This window comes from Procambarus clarkii, chromosome 28 (genome assembly GCF_040958095.1).
Source record: "Procambarus clarkii isolate CNS0578487 chromosome 28, FALCON_Pclarkii_2.0, whole genome shotgun sequence".
NCBI classification, from domain to species: Eukaryota; Metazoa; Arthropoda; class Malacostraca; order Decapoda; family Cambaridae; genus Procambarus; species Procambarus clarkii.
Genome location: NC_091177.1, coordinates 17,023,336 through 17,045,410, shown reverse-complemented (window position 1 = coordinate 17,045,410; position 22,075 = coordinate 17,023,336). Strand labels below are relative to the sequence as shown.

The 22,075-nt window shown below is 45.6% G+C and overlaps 1 protein-coding gene across 4 annotated transcripts in view; it reads right to left on the bottom strand.

The window, feature by feature from the left end:
• LOC123754899 (POU domain, class 6, transcription factor 2) overlaps positions 1-22,075 on the bottom strand; it is a 1,116,985-nt gene that overhangs the window by 463,250 nt on the left and 631,660 nt on the right. The gene's annotated exons all lie outside the window — the stretch shown is intronic.

The window sequence follows — 22,075 nt, the reverse complement described above, 5'->3', positions numbered from 1 at the left end:
ATTCACAATCTTTATCGAGACTTTCACTTCCCTTCTTTCCTAGTGTAACCTTCAAAAGCCTTGCAATGCATTCAGTGCAAACACCTGGATATACATTCATGGGTTGTGGCACCCGGATATACAATCATGGGTTGTGGGACCCGGATATACAATCATGGGTTGTTGCACCCGGATTTGCAATCATGGGTTGTGGCACCCGGATTTGCAATCATGGGTTGTGACACCTGAATATACACTCATGGGTTCTGGCACCCGGATATACAATCATGGGTTGTGGCACCAGGATATACAATCATGGGTTGTGGCACCAGGATATACAATCATGGGTTGTGGCACCAGGATACACAATCATGGGTTGTGGGACCAGGATATACAATCATGGGTTGTGGCACCCGGATATACAATCATGGGTTCTGGCACCCGGATATACAATCATGGGTTGTTGCACCCGGATATACAATCATGGGTTGTGGCACCAGGATATACAATCATGGGTTGTGGCACCCGGATATACAATCATGGGTTGTGGCACCCGGATATACAATCATGGGTTGTGGCACCCGGATTTGCAATCATGGGTTGTGGCACCTGGATATACAATCACGGGTTGTGGCACCAGGATATACAATCATGGGTTGTGGCACCCGGATATACAATCATGGGTTGTGGGACCAGGATATACAATCATGGGTTGTGGCACCCGGATATACAATCATGGGTTGTGGCACCCGGATATACAATCATGGGTTGTGGCACCCGGATATACAATCATGGGTTGTGGCACCCGTATATACATCATGGGTTGTGGGACCCGGATTTGCAATCATGGGTTGTGGCACCTGGATATACAATCACGGGTTGTGGCACCTGGATATACAATCATGGGTTGTGGCACCCGGATATACAATCATGGGTTGTGGGACCAGGATATACAATCATGGGTTGTGGGACCAGGATATACAATCATGGGTTCTTCCCACTCTCTGGATACGATCCCTCTTAACACTGATATATATATATATATATATATATATATATATATATATATATATATATATATATATATATATATATATATATATATATATATATATTTTTTTTTTTTGTCGGCACATAATAAATACGTTTACTAATACATAGCCTTATCACAATTATGCTGGATATCCTAAGCCTCAATATTCAGGATATCATAATCCTCAATATTCAGGATAACCTAATCCTCAATATTCAGGATATCCTAATCCTCAATATTCAGGATATCCTAATCCTCAAAATTCAGGATATCCTAATACTCCATATCCAGGATATTCTACACCCCCAGGATATCCATCCACTCCCCCCCCCCAAGCATGCTGGATATCCTTACCACCAATATTCACGATGGTGTAAAGGACCTCTACAAGAAAATGAATTCCAACAAACAAATCAAATGAATGTTTTCATATCAGTATTGCCCACCATGTTATCGAGGGGGGGGGGGGTGTTATCGTGCTGGCGCTCTGGTTTTTGGTGATATTTGGGGTAGACAACAGCCGAGAAGATCACAACCTGGTCGTGGTTATTGTGTATGAGGTTATCTCAGCAGTATTCTGAGCCTTGTTCCGCTTACACGCTGTATGATAAGAATGATCACTTATGCTATAAGTACACAGAGAGTAATCACACTCTCGTGATGCATCGATGAACAAATCCATAGGAGCCTTTGATGAAGGATCGATGAAACTTATGTCTGGGAACGTAGGTTCGAGCCCACGTCACGGCTCCTACGAATGTGCTTGGGATAGAAGTGTCCACTATATGAAAAGAATGATAACATGATTGGTACAAGTATTAGGTGTACCTACACCCCGAGAGCCGGGGTATAGAGCCGAGGTACGGAGCCGGGGTACATAACCTGGGTACAGAGCCGAGGTACAGAGGCAGGGTACAGAGCCGGGGTACAGAGCCGGGGTACAGAGCCAGGGTACAGAGGCAGGGTACAGAGCCAGCGTACAGAGGCAGGGTACAGAGCCAGGGTACAGAGCAGGGCTACAGAGCCGGGGTACAGAGCCGGGGTACAGAGCCGGGGTACAGAGGCAGGGTACAGAGGCAGGGTACAGAGCCAGGGTACAGAGCCAGGGTACAGAGGCAGGGTAAAGAGGCAGGGTACAGAGCCAGGGTACAGAGCCGGGGTACAGAGCCAGGGTACAGAGGCAGGGTAAAGAGGCAGGGTAAAGAGGCAGGGTACAGAGGCAGGGTACAGAGGCTGGGTAAAGACGCCGGGTATAGAGGCAGGATACAGAGCCAGGGTACAGAGCCGGGGTACGGGCTCCGTGGCGCACCTGTACCCGACACGTGAAGCGAGGCTCATGTAGGCTGAAGGAAAATCGTTATATGGCATTAATTCAAATAGATTACCCTTTACCTGCTTAGAGTTTCGAGAGTTCTTCTCCCGCCTAGGGCTTATCTTTCCTAGTAATTGCCAGAACTAGGATGTCAAGCCCTCACGTGTCCACTTACGAAACCTGTACATCTTTCCTCAACCATGTTGGATTAGTTAACATACACTAAATAGTTTATAAGTTGCGAACTACTTCGAGGTTGTCCTTAGACCTCGGGGCAAGAACACCCTCGCAGCGTTTCAAAGGTCGTAAACTATTTGGAAAACAGAGACTAAGCAATCATGTTTGGAGGGGAAGATATAGATGTTTCGTAAAGGGCATATTCATGTACATAATGAATCCTGGCCTTGATAATGACCAGAAATGACTGGCCATAGATCAGGCAGCGAGAATAGAAAAACTCTCGAAATCGTTAACAGGTAATTTACTTATAATTTTCGACATATTGCGGGTTTCCTTTGAGGAAGCCTTGTCTGTGAGGCAACGTGTTGCAAGGCGTGTATCTCATGAACGTTTTGAACCTGGTGTTCTTATACCATTGCGTCATCCTGAGGCATGTCATCTTGAGTCATAACATGCGTACACAATTCCCCTGCAATTGCAGAAGGACAATATTTGTTACGAGCAGGTCTCTGCAGCTGCTGCTGCTCGTTAAGAACAAAAAGCATTTAAGTAGACAAACTGTATTCTAATTCAGTTCGTAACAATCTAGCCATATAATAATGCTCGTTAATAATCTTTAAATACAATTTTGTTAGAGTAAACATTTTTTTTCAATAATCTAAATAAAAAAATTGGACTTTTCAAATCAAGCAACTTTACCGAATCCTTCCTCCCAATCTGTCATTCGATGCTGAACGGACAACTCGATTCGATAACATGAAACTAATCAAAGGAGTATCGAACGCTCACTCGAGAACTGCCACCTGGACTTATTTGAAAACGGCGGCACAGGATCCAGCGAAATGCAGTTCAAAGCTGCATCGAATCCTCCCCCGACGTTCATCTCCAGCAAGCACTGACTCCCCGCCTCCAGAGTTACCAGACTCAAATCGGCGCTGTACTCGGAGCTCTGTTTGAAACCCGTCTTCAGAGCTGATCGAATTGAACCGAGTTCGAAATCCTGCTTTTCACCTTTTGGCAACGACGCAGCCGCCACCCTGTCGAGCCGAGACCGCTTTGGCATAAGAAGCACGGCGAGCAGACGGTCACAAAGCGTCCAATATATCGGCCACCGCTGTCCTCAGCATACACATGTGAATCAATTAGGTGGCGCCCCTTCGCGTTCCAGCAGCTATATGCAGTTTGTATCTGACGCAGGATATTATATACATTGACTACACGGGAGGTAGAGAGTGAGCTGTAGAGAATTACGAATGTGTAAGTTAGCACCAGAAGGAGTTATCGCATAAAAAGACACCACATTGTGAGGAAGAAAATTATAGCAAATTGCGAAGAGGAATAGTCGTCTCAAATTTAGGTGGAAAACGGAGTAGCTAAAGAGAACAATGAACCAATAAAGCAATAATAAAATAAATATTTACATTAGTTCCATAATATCAATACTACTACTATTACTACTACTACTACTACTACTAATAATAATGATATTTAAATGATAACATCGTTTTTATACTGGCCGTGGAACAGCCAAAAGCGGCCCCAAGAATCTCGAATAATTACTAAGGAATAAGCTGATAGAGATAACTTATGCACCATACCCTAGTTACCAGTACGAGTGTAAACAGTCTCAGCAAATTCTGCCACTCATATTATTCCTACTATAAAAAATCCATAACTACACGAACAACGACTACCACAATTATTACTGCTGCAGGTACTGCTTAATACTGTTCCCCTTTATGCTGACATGGCTACTACTACTATTTATAATAATAAAAATAATAATAATAATAATAATAGTAATAATAATAATAATAATACTAATAATAATAATAATAATAATAACAATAATGAAGGTGCATGAAAGACCCAGTTTATATTTTGAGATGGGAAGTGTATTGAAAACTAAGTTTTTTTAAGTTTTCGGGTGTAACCTGCGTCTTTCTCAAGGTAATGTACTCAACATTCTCTTATTGTATACTGCACCTTGAGAAAGGATGTGAGTTACATCCTAATATTCTTGTTTTTAATATACTTAAGCATAAATTGGGTCTTTCATTTACCTTCATTTGAGCACTACGGCATTATAGTTAGTTTCTCAAAATTAATAATAATACTAATAATACACAGAGAGTAATCACACTAACGTGACTACATCAGTGAGAAAATTCGTAGCAGCAGTGATGAGGGTAACTATTGAGGCTGGTGCGGCTTCTGCTGGAAACCCTCGTGTGTTGAGTAGAACTCCAGGTTCCAACCCTTATTCGTGCCGTGGTCTAGTGACTAGAGCGTGTGCGGGGGAGCACCCACCGCATAGGTTAGAACCCTCATCACTGCTCCCACGGATTTTCTCAATAATAATAATAATAATAATAATAATAATAATAATAATAATAATAATAATAATAATAATAATACAAATAATAATAATAATAATAATAATAATAATAATAATAATAATAATAATAATAAAAATAATAATAATAATAATAATAAAAATAATAATAATAATAATAATATTAATAATATTAATAATAATAATAATAATAATAATAATAATAATAATAATAATAACAATAATAATAACAATAATAATAAGACCAATAAGTTAAGAAATACTCATCTTTTCAATGTCATTCACCTTATAATTTCAGAACGTCTGCCTCTTTTACCTCTTAACCTCTCCTTCTGTCTTCTCTCCTTCTCTATCTTCCCTCGCTCTTCTCCCTCTCTGTTCCTTCTTGTCCCCCTCCACCCACCTCTTCTCTGTCTCCCCTCCTTCGTCTCTCTCTCCTCCCCCTACTCCCTCTCCGCCTCCATGCTTACTCTGCTGCCCAAGCAACTGAGAGTAACTAACAAAGAGGATCAGAGACCACATTCTCCCGTGAATGGAGCACCATTGGCCCGGGTATAGGCTACAATGCTCTTAATCGAGACGCCATGAGAGAAAGAATCAGCTGCATTGCCTCGGAGATAAGGTGGAAATTGGGGGAGAAAGGGGAAGAAATGGAAAGGAGAGGAAAAGGAGGAGGGAGATGATGAGAAGGAGAGGAGAGGGGAAGGAAAAGAGTTGGAAATGATGAGAGGAAGATAGGAAGGAGGAAAGGGTAGGACAAGACGGGTATGAGTAAAGGAAGACGAAATGGGGATGAACAGAAGGAAGAAAAGGAAAGGAGGAGAAGAGTGGAGGAGCGGAGGATGAGACGGGGATGAGTAGAGGGAGATGGGATAGAGGAATAAGGGAGGGGGGCAGAAGGAGGAAAGCATTAATACTAATCTGGCAACTAGTCAAGGAACTCTACCAATAGGAGGGAACTATGCTGTCAGAACTGGTGGAAAAAAGGAAGGGAGTGAAGGAGTAGAAAGAGAGGAGAGAGGAATAGAAAGGGAGGTGAGGGAGTAGAAAGGGAGGTGAGGGAATGGAAAGGAAGGCGAGGAATAAAAAGGGAGTTGAGGAAATGGAAAGAGAGGCGAGGAATAGGGAGGAATAGAGAGAGGTGAGGGAATAGAAAACAGGCAAAGGGCTTGAAAGGGAGGAAGAAAAGGCATTCGACGGAGGCGAAGAGGCTGAAAAGACAGGTGAATGTGGGCAGAAAATGGAACTGAAATGACAAAAGAAAGAGTTGAATCGGCAAAAAAGCAGCGGAAGTTGAAAGGGCAGAAATGGCAGAAGGGTCAGAAAAGGGAGAATAGGAGACTTGGAGTGGAAACCATTATTCAATTAGTACAATGATAAGAGAAGGGATTGCTTAAGCACACAACGAAATATTATTAACTGGAAGGAATGCCTGGAAAAGATGATCGAAACTAAGAGAAACTGAGAGAAACGTGTACATACTCAACAGCGTAAGGCACACCCTTGGACATAACAGACACAGCAAGACACAACCTTGGACATAATAGACACAGCAAGACACAACCTTGGACATAACAGACACAGCAAGACACAACCTTGGACATAACAGACACAGCAAGACATAACAGACACAGCAAGACACAACCTTGGACATAATAGACACAGCAAGACACAACCTTGGACATAATAGACACAACAAGACACAACCTTGGACATAATAGACACAACAAGACACAACCTTGGACATAATAGACACAGCAAGACACAACCTTGGACATAATAGACACAGCAAGACACAACCTTGGACATAATAGACACAACAAGACACAACCTTGGACATAATAGACACAACAAGATACAACCTTGGCCATAATAGACACAGCAAGACACAACCTTGGACATAATAGACACAACAAGACACAACCTTGGACATAATAGACACAGCAAGCCATAGTCAAGAAAATAGCGGATACAGAAAACAATAGAAAATAGGATGACAAAAGCAAATGTTGAAGAGATAAAAGTAGAAGTAAACAGACGAAAACATTAATAAAGTTAGAAAATGAAGAAGCAGACCAGAATAACACAAAGAAATTACTAAAACGTTTAGAAATACGACAAGGATGCATACATCAAGAGATGGGTATAGATAGAATTATATATATCCAGAGGTAGAGAGAGTAAGAGAGAGAGAGAGAGAGAGAGAGAGAGAGAGAGAGAGAGAGAGAGAGAGAGAGAGAGAGAGAGAGAGAGAGAGAGAGAGAGAGAGAGAGAGAGAGAGAGAGAGAGAGAGAGAGAGAGCAAGATATGCATCAGGAACATAAATTAATGTCATTAATTAGGGCCACCCCCCCCCCCCCACCCCTCGCGAGTGGACATCAGAACCTAGAGTCGAGACGTCGGCGCCTCCTGCATAGGAGGGGGAGGTCCGGGAAGGTAGGGGTCATTTGGGGAGGAGGGGGGAGGGGTCATTTAGGGAGGAGAGGGAAGGGTTATTTTGGGAAGAGGGGAAAGGGGTCATTTGGGGAGGAGGGGGGAGTGAGTCATTTAGGGAGGAGGGGGGGAGGGGTCATTTTGGGGAGGAGGGGGGAGGTGTCTACGAGGGGGAACGCGGGGAGCGGGATGAGCGAAAGAAAGGTGGGAAGAGGAAGAGATTAAAGAAGGGAAGCGTTAGGAAGAGGAGAAGGAAGTGCGAGGAGGGACGGGGGGAGGGGAGGGGGTGGTGAGGTAAGGAAGGGGTGGGGAGGGATCCATTAAGGTAGGAATGGGAAACTGGAGAGAATAAGGTGTGGGGGGGGGTGAAGGAGAGCACATGGAGAAGGGAGTGGTTTAGATGTTGGGGGGGCGGGGGTGGGGACTCGATGGGAAAGGGGAGGAGGACAGGTCAAGGAGAGACCTTCCCTTGCCCCCCCTGCTCCCTTTCATCCCCCTCCCCCCTCCCCCCCCAACCCTTTCTTCGCTCGCCGCCTCCACAAATACTGCAATAAGTCACACACGGACGCGAGACCAGAGATGAGAGGTCTGAATTAATACGGAATAACTCGAGGACTAATGAGAATAATTCGGCTCCTCGAATACGGAATAAGACGAGGTAAATACGGGAGTGAAACTCAGAGGCGGGCAAACACTCACACGGACGCTGGACTCGGTTCAAATTTCCATTCAACACGGTGACCAGAAATAACACGTGAACGAGTAAATACGGAGGGAAGGGAAGAGGTGGAGGAGAGAGGGGGGGTTAGAGGGAGGGGTAAGGAGGGAGGGAAGCAGGAGGGAGGGAAAACGAGGGAGGGGAGGAGGAAGGAGAGACGGGGAGGGGTTAAAGCGGAAAAGGGAAGGAAAATGAAGATTGAAAGGAGGAATTGTAACGAGGGAGTGGAGAAGGAAGGAGTAAAGGGAAATGGAGGAGGGAGCGGAAAGGGGTCGAGCGGGAGGGAGTGAAGGGTAAATGAGTATAGGGGGGAGGAGGAATAAGGGAGGAGGAATAAGGGAGGAGAAGGGGGGGGGGGAGGAGGAGTAAAGGAAGAGAGGATGGTGACATGGGTTAAGTGGAACAGGGGATGTGGAATGGGGAGGTGGAATGGGAATGCTCAGATGGGGGAGCAGGGCTGGGGTGGAGAGGTGAGGGAGTATGAAGGGGATGAGAGATAGGGAAGGAAGGATAATAAAGGAGGGGGCCCCGGAAGAGATGGCGGAAAACGGATAATTTCAACTAATGCTGTAATTAATACGAAGACTGCTAATGTGGATAACTTGGTTCTTGAAGGTTCAGCCTCAGGAACCGTAGAGGGTTTAGTTAAACCCCAGCTTGCAATTCATTTGACCCTGCCCTAGTGTAGTTATCTGAGCCGTTTGCTTGAAAGTACCCAGAGCACAGGTTCAAATCCCCCTCACGGTTCCTGCTGATAATCTCACTGCACTCTTACACACGGGAAAGAAGAAATACCACCTCCAAGGGTCATCAATGACAAACGTTCAACAATTTCTACCTGAGAAAGGAGAAGTCAGGTTACATTTGCTGCTGAGGAGACACAGGCGATGATGATAGCTAGTCAGCATATTCCAAACCGGACAGGTATACAAGTGAGAGGCAAGAACCTTGTTCAGAAGTGAAACTGACATATTGGGATTGAAGTTTCAATCCCCAATATATCCACAGTTTCAATGACCACAAAAACCACGAACATAGCCTAGCTAGCAATGCAGCCAGGAAACTTACAGCCCTAGAGTACGTCTTACACTTTCTTGACAGCAGAGGTTGGAAAACATTATATGAAGCATAAATTCACTTCCAGCATGAGTATGCACCCCTCTCCTGTCTGGTCTGCCTCTCATCCAGTCTCGACCAAGTCTAGTTGGACTAGTCTCAGCATGAGAGCCTCCAACACTCGTGATGTTGGCGGACTTATGTTATCTACAAAGTCAATATTATCAAAGTTCTGCACCTAGCCCAACTTTGTGGAAAACCAGTAGTTGGGACCCGTAACACAAGATTCTCAGCCATCAACAGTCTTATGATGGAACTGCCTTTCTCAAGGACATCACTCCATCTGCTCTCATTCATTTCCAGGCTGACTACCATCTGGAACTTCTTCGTTCAACAGGTTGAGTCATGGAAGATCAGGTCAACCGATCACATTATTAGGATCCAATCACATGAAAGCTTTGGCACACAGTTGGCTCCTGGCTCATCCTGTTCCTTTTATGATAGTTACTTAGCGCTAAGCTAGTTTATTCATAATGGATTAAAAACAGTCTCATGAAATAAATGTATCTCTTCAGGTGAGCTGACATAGGATAACAGCTCATGTTTGCACTTTCACTAGGGTCCTCAGTTACTTATTGAACCGTAGTCTTAGTTAAAAAATAGAGAAAAAGAGGGAGAGGGAGAAAGAGAAAAAGCAAAAGGCAGAGAAGAATGACCAATTATGTCATAGATGCGCTAACGTACAAATCCATATCACGACCCCCTTTCTTCCCCTCTTCGATCCCCACCAATAAAAAGGATAGATAAGACACTCATAAAAAAGATACAGAAAAGAGACGGAGTTAACATAAACAGAAAAAGGATAAAACGAAGAAAATAATAATTCAATATAATAGAGTGACAAAGAACAATCGATGCTAGTAAAGCTACCCAAAATTGTGACAAACAATGAATGAGTAAGAAGGAATAAATGAATGACAAACAATGAATAACAAAGAATGAATAACAAACCATCAATCTATGGTATTAGAGTGTCTGTCAGTCCAAACTTGGAAGCTAGACGCTTGGGGCTAGCCTCACATACATTTCCAGGGGATATGGTCTAGGGTATGGGACGGATATAGGCTGGTTGGGGATAGGCCGAAGTTAAATCCTGCATGAAATATTAGCAATTGTAAATACCCTTTTAAGCCATTTTCCTGGAGGCATTCATGGAGTAAAATGAAACATGGAGTATGATTAACGTAGAGTTGTATGTCTTAGGCGGCGTCACTAAAATTTGACAGTGTCGTCGCTACCCTGGTGTGGGCCAGACGTGTAGGCCTACCCCTCCACATGGATTTACTGCTAAAGGGGTACAGACGGCCTTAAGGCTTTCGCAACCTTACAGTGATATATACCATCTAGCTCCTGGAAGCTTTCACCTAGATTTCAAAGTGGTGAGCAGTGCAATCTGATCAGATATGGACAAACAATACCTATGTATTTGAAGTGGCGCCTTGGGCAGTGGGGACATGGCCGCTTCCCCTTACCTCACGCCTGGTGGGCAGACGCCTGAGGTGGTACCCCGGGCGCTGGAACTTTAGCCCCTATTGCCCCGTTCCCTAAAGCTGTAATTCCCCTGTACAGCCTGGACACGGTGGCACGAACGGACCACTTGCACACCACTATACAGATGCCTCAGTGATTGGTGGTACCAGTGCAGTGTTACATACAGTGTAGAGGACTATTAAGTGTGTGTGTGTGTGTGTGTGGATAAAGCAGGTTTCAGAGTGGCACTCTCTACACCTGTCACTCTGGTCGGAGCCACACTACCCTCAGCAGTGTTGCCAGCTGACCGCGTATACACCTGCGTTCGCTTGTAAGTGTCTGAACTATTCATCTTGTCTCTGCACTATGATTAGTAGCCGCTGTTGTTCTGGGTCCAGGCCATAGCCTGAAGTGCTACTCTGTGGTAGAAGCTGCTGTGTATTGTCACTTCATGTTGTGACTCTGGCAAATATGGCCACTTCCCTCCCGCCTTCTGGGGACACCCACAGCGACCCTTCCCAAAATGCTTCAGACGCAGTTGCGTCCACTTCGGCCACCTCCCCGCATGACTTACAGCATGGCCAAACACTCCATCCCAGTACAGCCAGGTATGAGGACACCAGCTCAAGTGATGAAGCAGCCTCGGATGGTGGTTTTACTGAACACAAAAGCCGGAAGACCTTACGTAAAGAGAAGTTAAGGGGAGGTAATAATTCTGTCAAGACGACCAATGTCACCCCCACAACGGGAGGGGCACCACGACCCACCCTAGCACCCCGTAATAAATATGCCAGGCTGGCATTTCCATCTCAAGTTACCAGTGACCAGAGGTACGTCTGGATGAGACGGGACCTTCCTAGCTATTTTCCTGACCCCATTGACCTCATAATCCCTAGACACGCCTCGCCCTACATCTATGTAGCCAGGTCCGATGAAGTCACCATCTCGGCCCTACTCCAAGGTCAAGTGGGTGGCATCACATTCAGTAAAGCAGACTCTCCTGAGAGGTCCAGGAGGTACAGAGAGTACCTTGTCACATCCTACCCTCATGACCTTGACATCTCCCATGCGAAAGAACTACCAGGTGTGCACAGTGCAAGACGCATCCAGTCTGGAGGCAAGCCACTCAACAGGATTGTCATCGTCTGGAAACATGAGACACCGCCCCCCAGTCATCACACGTTCCTAGGCCCCTACCGGCCAGCCTGCCCCATAACACCCTGGGAGTCCTCAGCTGTCATGTGTTTTAAATGTCAACACTTTGGTCACGTAGCCAAACACTGTCAATCTTCAGGCACCTGTGCCTTCTGTGCAGACAATCATCTCACTAAAGACTGCCCCAATAAAGACCACGCCCCTGGGACCGATGAGACCTCATCCTCAGCCACCAAGCTCAAGTGTTCCAGGTGCTTGCGGGAGGGCGTGACCGCCTGGCACAAGGACTGTGACAGGCGGCCTCCCCCGTACAGCGCAGTGGGGCAACCCTCCACCACCCCAGTCAGCCCCCCCACCCGGGGTGGCCCCACCACTACACCTACCCGCCCCCACACCCGGAATGACCCCACCACCGTTCCTGACACCAACAGCCTGACAACCTTCCCTGGCCTACCTGGGAAGCCTGACGCCAGCCTGCAGAGGGAGGTGTTAGAACTTCCAGCTCGCATGAACAAAATAGAAATTACCGTCAATAAGCTCCAAGAAACACTCACGAAGATTGAAAATGGTCTCAACAGCATTTATGCTAAGATCACCATGGACAACCCGAGTCAGTGTTCAAGCGATCATCTCGCCAGCCCGAGGAGTGAAGCGAACGTCCGAGTCTCTAGTGAAATGCCTTCCAGTGCTATAAGTGTTGACCCGTCTCCAGCAAGTATTGACCCCCTCTCCAGTGCTGTAAGTTTTGACACGTCTCGAGCAAGTCTTGACGCCTCCTCCAGTGCTGTAAGTACCGTTGTGTCGAGTGAAACATATGAAAACCCGTGTATCTTAGATGTATTTAACAAATTCACTCAAGAACTCATTAAAAACAATACCGCTTGTGTGTCTACGATTCCTGACGAACATGAAATGATTGTAAATGATAGGAAAAATACAGGCAGCCAGCTGAGCTTGAAACAGGTGAAAGAACTCTTTGCCATTAATGACGATGAACAATTGGCATTTGTAAGCAATAGTCTACAACTTGTGAATCTTATAAACACTTCTCTTCGTCAGGTTTATGAACACCATTACCCACGACCAACTCACTCTTAAATTTCTCACGTGGAATGTGAGAAGCGTGCGAAGGAGGTTGTTTGATCTAATGATGTACGCTGGTGCCAACAACATTGATGTACTGTGCCTGCAGGAACCATACACTGCAAACACAACAAATAAAACGCCACCCAAACTCCCAGGTTATGTAGCTTTCTCAAATGTTGGTTCCCATGATGTCGGTATCTTGACGTATGTTAAAAGTAACCTAGTGTGTAAACATGTTAAAAACCACAAAAGTGACGACTCATATTATCAGCAGTTTCAGATTGCTACAGCGACCGGGTTTCTTAACTTAGTTAATGTATATGTAAGGTGTGATCAAATGGTGGAAGCTTCTCTCCCAAAAATTACCAGCAGCTCTCAAACCATTGTAATGGGTGATTTTAATGCTAGACACACTAGCCTGGGTGACACCAAAACAAACGGGAATGGCAGAGTCTTTGTAAAATACTTAAGAGATAATAACATGTCCGTATTCAACTTTGACTCCTCTAACGTCACACACCTCAGGGGTGGCAGGCTTGATTATGTCATTGGTCACGGCCTCATTGATAATGCTGTCGGAGGATCAATTGTTCATGAATTAGTTAGTGATCATTTTGCCATATTCAGTTCATACACTATCAATAATGTCAAACCCCTAAGCTTTGGAAAAAAAATAATTAATATCCCTGAAAATTTACACATGCTCTTCAAATTCCGCATTTCTGAATGGTATAACACTTACTGCTTTACTACCGTCAATGCATTATATGAGGACCTGGTCACTGAAGTAACCGCTTTTTATGACAATGTTGTAAAATCCGCAAGACCCAAACCAATGAGGAAGGGACAGAGGTGGTTCACTGACTCACGCCTTATGCCCCTGCATGACAGAGTTCTATTCCTAGCTGAGCAGTATAAAACACATAAAACAGCTGACACCCTCAACATATTTCTTAAAGCCAGCCGAGAGTTTAGAGAGCTAAAGGAACAGGTGTATAACCAGCACTGGGAACAGTTTCTGCAAGGCATCAATCATGCAACATCCTCATCCCAAATGTGGAATAAAATTAAAAAGATTTCTCGTCCTAGCAGTCGTCAACTTGATCACCATTCACCTGTAGACTATGCCGACATGCTGCTTCAGCAATATGCAAGCACTGCTAGTATAAGCAGCCTGCCCCTAGATGTGCAAAACTATCTGGCTAGTACTAAAATAAATCGTAACTTCAATATTGAAATTGCCTGTAGTGAAATAGGGCCTGATGATAACTATGGCATAACCCCCTTTGAAATTAAAAATGCACTCAAGAAAGGTAAGGCTACCTCTCCTGGAGAGGATGGCATCACATACAACACCATGAGAGTACTTGCTGAGCTGCCAAATAGCCCTTTGCTAGAATTGTTTAATCAAAGTCTAAGGCAGGGTGTTTTACCTGACCGCTGGACACAGGGACTCATAATACCCATACCCAAGCCTAATTCACAAAAATTTAGACCCATTTCTCTGACGTCGTGCATGTGCAAAGTTCTTGAGAGAATTATTCTCGACAGACTAATGTTTCAAATCAAGCCCCACCTTGCCCCTAACCTGTATGGTTTCCTTCCTGGAAGAAGCACACAAACTTGCTTTGCTGAGTATTTTATCAGAGGGGGACCAAACTCTCAGGCGGCATTTATTGATCTCCAAACTGCTTTTGATACAGCAAACAAAGAAATAATCCTAGAACAGCTAGCCTCTTTTGGAGTTAAGGGAAGACTGTTGACATGGCTCAGGGGGTACCTGAGTAACAGAACCGCCTCAGTCCTTTTCAAGGGGGTCAAAAGTAAACTCTGTGCACCCTTTGAGTTGGGTACACCCCAGGGTGGAGTGCTAAGTCCCACACTGTTCAATGTTCTGATGCACAAATTAACAATTGATATTCCCACACTACCTGACGAAGCCGTCATTTGTTATGCCGATGATATATGCATTGTTGCAAATTCCCAAACTAGACTGCAAGCTCTACTTGATTCATTCGCTGCTAAAAGCATTGAATGTGGTCTTGTTATCTCTATAACTAAATCCAGAGTTCTCCATCCCAAAGAGAAAACTCATGTCCCTATAGCTTTCAAGGTCAACAACCAGAACATTGAAACGTGTGGGCAGCACAAATACCTTGGAGTTGGTATTAACAGTGACATTGTAAATGATCTACACCGTAGGTTAAAAGAAAGACTAAAACCATTGAGAACACTTACTGGTAAGAATATTGGTATCAATATTAAATATGCTAGACTATTCTATATGATGTTTGTTAGATCTCTCGTTGATTATAATGCTCTGCACTTAATTAATTTCCCCTCCTCTGTGTTGGACAAACTTGAAGTAATACAGAACGAGGCCATGAGGATAATTCTTGGTGCCCCAAGATGCACAAGAATCATCAACATGAGGGAAGAACTGAAGTTTCCAACCATACTAGAGAGAATAATGCAAGTTAACACTACCTTCTGTCTTAAAGTCATGAGAGATCCTACATCTCCTACATTGCTCAGAGACAAATTATTTAGTGCTGTTAACACCCTTTTGACTGGTGCCGACATACCAACTCACTCCTTTTATGATAATTGGCTGAGAAACAATGCTTACAATCTCATTAAACTTAACATTCCTTTTAAGTGCAATCTACCAGTCTCTGATATTCCTCTTTATCTGTACCCCACCATTCAAGTATCATACACACCTGTCACCAAGAAAGATAATGAGAATCTTGCTCTACTCAAAGCTGTCACTCTTGAAACAATTGCCTCCTCCATCGAGAGTCTAAGATCTCACGAGCACTGTGTCTACACCGACGGCTCAGTCCAGTCTTCTACTGGACGGACTGCAGCGGCATGTAGGTTCTATAGAAATAATATTTGCACAAAGTCTGTCAGTGTCAGGCTAAACAACTGGCTGACCTCCACACAAGCAGAACTAGCAGCATTACATTTAGCAACCAGCACATTAAAAAATATTGGAGGAGGAATAATATTCTGCGATTCAAAGTCTGCTCTTCAAGCAATCGAAAACTTCTCTTGGAAGATCGACAGCAAGAACCTCATACTCCCAATTATAAATGACCTAATTGATGCACAGAGTAAAGGGTCTCGAATTTCCTTTGTATGGATACCCTCACACATAAATATAACCCATCATAATGAGACAGACATTGCAGCCAAATTAGCGTGTAACAAGTTTGAAGTTGAATTAGATCTAGGTATCCCCATCTCTGCTGTCAAAACTGTATTGGTCCAAACATTCAGATCTGATAGGAAAGAACTTACTGACTCCCAACGACCTGAAAGTACTAGTATAAAAAGCTATGATTTGTTCAGATCTGAAACCTACATCTATGGACAGCACAAAACGTCCACTAGACTGTGCGACACAGTGGTTGCAAGGATCAGGTTGGGTTACCGTTACCTGTGGCAGGTGGCTGCAGGTGACGGGTCTCCCAATCCTGAGCACTCCAGTTGCAAACTCTGTGAGCAGGAACTACGGCATGATCTCCCGCACTACATCACTGAATGCCCAATTATTAGACCTTTCAGACCAGTTGGCATGAGGTACCTGGAGCTTTGCAATTACTTTATTCACTCTCGTATTCTTGAAGATATCCTCACAGTATACCCAAAATTTGCCAGTGCAGGCTATTAAACACATGACTCTGTATGACTAACCATCCTGCGAGATGGGGACTTGTATTACCACTGCTACCTTATTCAATCTTGTGTTGTTGATATCCTCAAAATGCATCCGGAGTCTGCCAGTGCAGACCGCTAATCACATGCCTCTGTATGACTAACCATCCTGTGTGATGGGGATTTTATAGCATCACCTAGTTAGCTTTTTTGACACACTGTACTCCACTTCATATAGTCTAGGGTAGCTGCATTAATGCAGATGTACCTAATATGTTAATAAAAAAAAAAAACTAAAATTTGAGAATGCAGACTCCTGATCACATGTCTCTGTGATAGGACCTAACCATCCTGTGTGAAGGGGAGTTCTCTGGGCGGGTCCCACTCAGGGATTCTTAACATATTTATATCCATTGTACGTTTTCTCAGTTATTTGTGGGGTTATACCAATAAATTTGGTGAAAAACAATGTTTTTTATGTAAATAAATTCTTTAGGGTAGATCCAGTAAAAATAAACAGATAACGACAGACGGATAGATATAGAGATACATATATAAAGAGAGATAGAGATAGATAGACAGAGAGAGAGAGAGAGAGAGAGAGAGAGAGAGAGAGAGAGAGAGAGAGAGAGAGAGAGAGAGAGAGAGAGAGAGAGAGAGAGAGAGAGAGAGAGAGAGAGAGAGAGAGAGAGAGAGAGAGAGAGAGAGAGAGAGAGAGAGAGAGAGAGAGAGAGAGAGAGAGAGAGAGAGAGAGAGAGAGAGAGACAGACCCTAGCAACAACGCTTACACCGAGTATGACATAAAACTCAAGTAACAAACAACAGTGAGCAGTAAGAAACAAGAGGAGAAGGTCACACTCAGAGTAAGAGACGAACATTCAACAAGCACGAACAGATAAATAAGGGATCAGGAGAAAGCGACAAGCCATTGCGACTACGTAGCACTTGGAATGATAAATAAGGCAGTCTACGAATGATAAATAAGGCAGTCTACGAATGATAAATAAGGCTGTCTACGAATGATAAATAAGGCAGTCTACGAATGATAAATAAGGCAGTCTACGAATGATAAATAAGGCAGTCTACGAATGATAAATAAGGCAGTCTACGAATGATAAATAAGGCAGTCTACGAATGATAAATAAGGCAGTCTACGAATGATAAATAAGGCAGTCTACGAATGATAAATAAGGCAGTCTACGAATGATAAATAAGGCAGTCTACGAATGATAAATAAGGCTGTCTACGAATGATAAATAAGGCTGTCTACGAATGATAAATAAGGCTGTCTACGAATGATAAATAAGGCTGTCTACGAATGATAAATAAGGCTGTCTACGAATGATAAATAAGGCAGTCTACGAATGATAAATAAGGCAGTCTACGAATGATAAATAAGGCAGTCTACGAATGATAAATAAGGCAGTCTACGAATGATAAATAAGGCAGTCTACGAATGATAAATAAGGCAGTCTACGAATGATAAATAAGGCAGTCTACGAATGATAAATAAGGCTGTCTACGAATGATAAATAAGGCTGTCTACGAATGATAAATAAGGCTGTCTACGAATGATAAATAAGGCTGTCTACGAATGATAAATAAGGCTGTCTACGAATGATAAATAAGGCAGTCTACGAATGATAAATAAGGCAGTCTACGAATGATAAATAAGGCAGTCTACGAATGATAAATAAGGCTGTCTACGAATGATAAATAAGGCAGTCTACGAATGATAAATAAGGCAGTCTACGAATGATAAATAAGGCAGTCTACGAATGATAAATAAGGCTGTCTACGAATGATAAATAAGGCAGTCTACGAATGATAAATAAGGCAGTCTACGAATGATAAATAAGGCAGTCTACGAATGATAAATAAGGCAGTCTACGAATGATAAATAAGGCAGTCTACGAATGATAAATAAGGCAGTCTACGAATGATAAATAAGGCTGTCTACGAATGATAAATAAGGCTGTCTACGAATGATAAATAAGGCTGTCTACGAATGATAAATAAGGCTGTCTACGAATGATAAATAAGGCTGTCTACGAATGATAAATAAGGCAGTCTACGAATGATAAATAAGGCAGTCTACGAATGATAAATAAGGCAGTCTACGAATGATAAATAAGGCTGTCTACGAATGATAAATAAGGCAGTCTACGAATGATAAATAAGGCAGTCTACGAATGATAAATAAGGCAGTCTACGAATGATAAATAAGGCTGTCTACGAATGATAAATAAGGCAGTCTACGAATGATAAATAAGGCAGTCTACGAATGATAAATAAGGCAGTCTACGAATGATAAATAAGGCAGTCTACGAATGATAAATAAGGCTGTCTACGAATGATAAATAAGGCTGTCTACGAATGATAAATAAGGCAGTCTACGAATGATAAATAAGGCTGTCTACGAATGATAAATAAGGCAGTCTACGAATGATAAATAAGGCTGTCTACGAATGATAAATAAGGCAGTCTACGAATGATAAATAAGGCTGTCTACGAATGATAACACAGAGAATGATGGGGGCAGGAGCGAGGATCATTTAAGAAATAAAATGAGTCACAACATTACCAACTAAATATAACCGGAACGATATCAACCATGCGGGGAACATCGTGACGATAACCATGGGAGTGGGAACAAGGCGACGACGATAACCAACAGGGGGAGAACAGGACAGCGACAATAACCAAAGGAGAGTGACTTGGGCGACGACGATAACCAGGGGAGTGATAACAGGACGACGACAATAACCAGAGGGAGAGTGGGAAGATGACGATAACTGAGAGAGGGAGAGCAGGTCAACAATGAAAACGAAGAAAATGAGAACAGGTCAGCGATAACGAATGGAGAAAGAAGCAAAACGATGACGATAACGAATGGAGAAAGAAGCAGAACGATGACGATAACGAATAGAGAAAGAAGCAGAACGATGACGATAACGACTAGAGGAAGATCAACATGACAACGATAACAAAGTGTGTGAGTATGATCACGACGATAACCAAAAAGAGTGAAAGCCGGACAACAGCGATAACAAACAGAGAAAGAGTAGAGCAACAACGATAACCAAGAGAACGAGAACAGGACAACGACGACGACAACGAAGAGTGAGAAGAGGACAACGAAGAGTAAGACAGGAGGGAGGACAATAACGCAGGGAAGAAGGAGGAACCGCCGCCACCACAGCACCACACAGACCGGTAAGCCGCTATGAAATTATCGTGGTCATGAATACCCATGAGACGGTCAGCTGGACGGCAGATAATTCCTCCATCACGGCGGAAGAGGAGAAGCAAGTCGAAAGGCTGCCAATAAGGAATAGACGGACACCCCCCCCTCTCCCCCCCAGTGGAACAGGTGGTAAGAGGACACCCCCGAGGGGACAGGTGGTAAGAGGACACCCCCGAGGGAACAGATGGTAGAGGACACCCCGAGGGAACAGGTGATAGAGGACACCCCCGAGGGGACAGATGGTAGAGGACACCCCCGAGGGGACAGGTGGTAAGAGGACACCCCCGAGGGGACAGGTGGTAAGAGGACACCCCCGAGGGGACAGGTGGTAAGAGGACACCCCGAGGGAACAGGTGGTAAGAGGACACCCCCGAGGGAACAGGTGGTAAGAGGACACCCCGAGGGGACAGGTGGTAAGAGGACACCCCGAGGGAACAGGTGGTAAGAGGACACCCCCGAGGGAACAGGTGGTAAGAGGACACCCCCGAGGGGACAGGTGGTAAGAGGACACCCCCGAGGGAACAGGTGGTAAGAGGACACCCCCGAGGGAACAGATGGTAGAGGACACCCCCGAGGGAACAGGTGGTAAGAGGACACCCCCGAGGGGACAGGTGGTAAGAGGACACCCCGAGGGAACAGGTGGTAAGAGGACACCCCCGAGGGAACAGGTGGTAAGAGGACACCCCCGAGGGGACAGGTGGTAAGAGGACACCCCCGAGGGAACAGGTGGTAAGAGGACACCCCCGAGGGAACAGATGGTAGAGGACACCCCCGAGGGAACAGGTGGTAAGAGGACACCCCCGAGGGGACAGGTGGTAAGAGGACACCCCGAGGGAACAGGTGGTAAGAGGACACCCCCGAGGGAACAGGTGGTAAGAGGACACCCCCGAGGGGACAGGTGGTAAGAGGACACCCCCGAGGGAACAGGTGGTAAGAGGACACCCCCGAGGGAACAGATGGTAGAGGACACCCCCGAGGGAACAGGTGATAGAGGACACCCCCGAGGGAACAGATGGTAAGAGGACACCCCGAGGGAACAGGTGGTAAGAGGACACCCCGAGGGGACAGGTGGTAAGAGGACACCCCCGAGGGAACAGGTGGTAAGAGGACACCCCCGAGGGAACAGGTGGTAAGAGGACACCCCCGAGGGAACAGGTGGTAAGAGGACACCCCGAGGGGACAGGTGGTAAGAGGACACCCCCGAGGGAACAGGTGGTAAGAGGACACCCCCGAGGGGACAGGTGGTAAGAGGACACCCCGAGGGAACAGGTGGTAAGAGGACACCCCCGAGGGAACAGATGGTAGAGGACACCCCCGAGGGAACAGGTGATAGAGGACACCCCCGAGGGAACAGATGGTAAGAGGACACCCCGAGGGAACAGGTGGTAAGAGGACACCCCGAGGGAACAGGTGATAGAGGACACCCCCGAGGGAACAGGTGGTAAGAGGACACCCCCGAGGGAACAGGTGGTAAGAGGACACCCCCGAGGGAACAGGTGGTAAGAGGACACCCCGAGGGGACAGGTGGTAAGAGGACACCCCCGAGGGAACAGGTGGTAAGAGGACACCCCCGAGGGGACAGGTGGTAAGAGGACACCCCGAGGGAACAGGTGGTAAGAGGACACCCCGAGGGGACAGGTGGTAAGAGGACACCCCCGAGGGAACAGATGGTAGAGGACACCCCCGAGGGAACAGGTGATAGAGGACACCCCCGAGGGAACAGGTGGTAAGAGGACACCCCGAGGGGACAGGTGGTAAGAGGACACCCCGAGGGGACAGGTGGTAAGAGGACACCCCCGAGGGAACAGGTGGTTAGAGGACACCCCCGAGGGGACAGGTGGTAAGAGGACACCCCCGAGGGAACAGGTGGTAAGAGGACACCCCCGAGGGAACAGGTGGTAAGAGGACACCCCCGAGGGAACAGGTGGTAAGAGGACACCCCCGAGGGAACAGGTGGTAAGAGGACACCCCCGAGGGAACAGGTGGTAAGAGGACACCCCCGAGGGAACAGGTGGTAAGAGGACACCCCCGAGGGAACAGGTGATAGAGGACACCCCCGAGGGAACAGGTGGTAAGAGGACACCCCCGAGGGAACAGGTGATAGAGGACACCCCCGAGGGAACAGGTGGTAAGAGGACACCCCCGAGGGAACAGGTGGTAAGAGGACACCCCCGAGGGAACAGGTGGTAAGAGGACACCCCCGAGGGAACAGGTGGTAAGAGGACACCCCCGAGGGAACAGGTGGTAAGAGGACACCCCCGAGGGAACAGGTGGTAAGAGGACACCCCCGAGGGAACAGGTGGTAAGAGGACACCCCCGAGGGAACA